Source organism: Gossypium hirsutum, chromosome D08, assembly GCF_007990345.1.
Source record: "Gossypium hirsutum isolate 1008001.06 chromosome D08, Gossypium_hirsutum_v2.1, whole genome shotgun sequence".
In the NCBI taxonomy this organism is placed as follows: domain Eukaryota; kingdom Viridiplantae; phylum Streptophyta; class Magnoliopsida; order Malvales; family Malvaceae; genus Gossypium; species Gossypium hirsutum.
In genome coordinates, this window is record NC_053444.1 from 29,769,764 (window position 1) to 29,772,734 (window position 2,971).

The window sequence follows — 2,971 nt, forward strand, 5'->3', positions numbered from 1 at the left end:
ATTATTTATAAAAATTAATTAGAATATATAAAATATATTTTAAATATTTAAATACAACTATTAAATATTTGTAATTAGATATTAACACATTGTTATTATTTTAAAAATATTTTTTTATTAATTTTAATTAATGATTTTAACACATTTGTATTATTTTATTTTAAAATGTAATTTGAATAAATAACCCATGTTAGATATTAACATAACATAGAAAACATAAACCTAATAAATTAAAATATTATATATATTTGAATTAAAGTTTCTAAAAGGGGCAATATTTATATACCAAATATAAATATTAAAAATTTTACATTAGCATTTCTAATTTAAAGTGAATTCATTAAACTAGAAGCTATAGCATCTCTTGTTAATTCTATTTCAAAACCACTTGAATTGTTTAATTCACCATCATCATCATCATCATCATCACTTTCTCCATATGCACATTTTTTGAATCAATAATATTCTCATATGCCTTGTTAATATTTTTGTATTTCTTAAAATTTGCACCATTTCGACATACATGTTTTCGGATAAAATTGTTATCGTCATTGTAGCAACAACGATCATCGTTCGCTTTTCAAAACTATAACTTGACATATCCCTTAAAATGACCCATTTTGTTTTCAAAACACCAAAAGTTTGTTCAATCACATGACGTAATGATGAATGTGAATGATTGAATATCCCTTCTTTACCAGATATAGGCCTATATCTACGAAAGTCATGTAAATGATATTGTTGTCCTCTATATGGTCCAAGATAACCTTTCATTTGAGGATATTCAAAATCAACAAGTGTAACACCCCTTACCCGTATTCGACACCGGAATAGGGTACGAGGCATTACCAGAACACATACATTTATAAACATGTTAAACCGAGTTATAAAATTTCATTCAAATTTAAACTCTTCAAATTTTTAACATGCTTTTATAAATCTTCACGTTATAACTTCAAAATACTATATTTGTAACAAATAGGGCTTCTAAGACCCAATACATACTCATGCAATTCAATACTTCATTTCTATTTCATTTAATTCATGATTCTCATGTTCACAATTCAATTTAATTTCTCAATCCAATATACATTTCAATACCACAATAATTCATTTAATTCAAATCAAATCATTTGCAATTTCCATTTAATTCACTTACAGTTCAATTTCATTAAGTTCAATACTATTACATATTTATCGTTTAACTTAACGTCCCTTTTTTGCGTCATTTTACACTTCAAGGATGAACTTAGTATTTCATTTCCTTTCCACTCTCCATTTCCTATGCATATCACATAAGATATAAACATTACACTCAACCATAGTCGCAAGCTAGTGCATTTAATCCATATACCATTCATGGCCTTACTTCATACCAAATCATATACCAAATATACCATACATACATACTATGAAACTTTATTTTCCAATATGAGCTTAAACCATGATCAATAATATACAAATGTAAGCATCATTTCTATTTCCATGTTTATTGATTATAATCGATCATATAACCAATTATACATAAATCATTCATATATATATATTTAATTTTCCTCCTCCTCCTCTCCATTCCACATCCTTAGTGTACTTAACATTCTGAGAAATAACATTTTCTATAGTTTCTTTATTCACCCTTATGTATATTCAAAGCTGTCTATCCAAGTCAGTATCACTAAATTTTTTTATCTGGGGATACAGAACTCCAAATTAATAACCGTTAATTTTACATGAAACTAGAATCATATATATTCTTACCATAAAATTTTAAGAATTTTTGGTCTAGTCAAATAGTATAGTTTATTCTTTAAAGTTTACCCTGTTACGCAGTCTGACAGTTTTGCCCACTCTTCACTAAAAATGAATTATCTCATTGTACAAAATTCAAATGGTGTTCTCGTTTGTTTCTCTTGAAAATAGACTCATTAAGGATTCTAATCATATAAATTATAACTCATAATTATTTTTGTAAAATTTTTAATGATTTTATAAATTCAGAAGAGGGGATTCCAAAATCAATCCGTCCCTGTCTCACTAAAGTTCAAATATCTTAAAATATATAACTCTTTTGTTTGCTCTGTTTCTTTTATGTAAAAATAGACTCACTAAGATTTCATTTCATATCTTATTCACTCTCTAATTCTATTTCCACAATTTTTGGTGATTTTTCAAAGTCACATGATTGTTGCTTTCCAAAACTGTTTTGTTGCTAATTCTACTTTTTCATAATTTCACTTTTTCACTTTCAATCACTATTCAATCCAAAATTCACTTTGCCATTTTCAACTCAATATTCAATTCAATTCCACACATATATTCATTATTCAATTACACTTAATCGTTACATGATCTCTTGTATTTTCACTTAGTCAATTTCCCAATGAACACTTCGGAATAATAACAGATACACGGTGGATTCAGTATATAGCAACCACCCTTTGTAATCAATGATATCCGGTGGGATCAGCACATGGAAACCACCTTATAATTAATGATACCAGTTCACATAGTAGCCTACACATAGTACTACACATGTGACCATCACTATTCGGTACACGTAGTAGCCTGCACGTAGTACTACACACGTGATCGAAGCTATCTGATACGCATAGTAGCCTGCACATAGTACTACACATGCGATCTATCTTTTCGGTAAACGTAGTAGCCTGCACATAGTACTACACATGTGACCATCACTTTCACTTTCACATAGTGGCCTACACACAGTCTGTGCCACACATGTGATCATTTCTGTACTTCATTTGTATCCCTGTTTATTCCGAAGGTTCAACTGGGAATTTCTCACTTTTTCTCACTTTTCTTTTTCACTAATCAAAGTCAATTATTTGTCTTTATTGACTTATAATGACACATTTAACTTATTTAACACTCACATTCATCAAAACAGTCCTTGACTCGAATTTTGGCAAAATTACAATTTTGCCCCTAAACTTTTGCATATTTACACTTT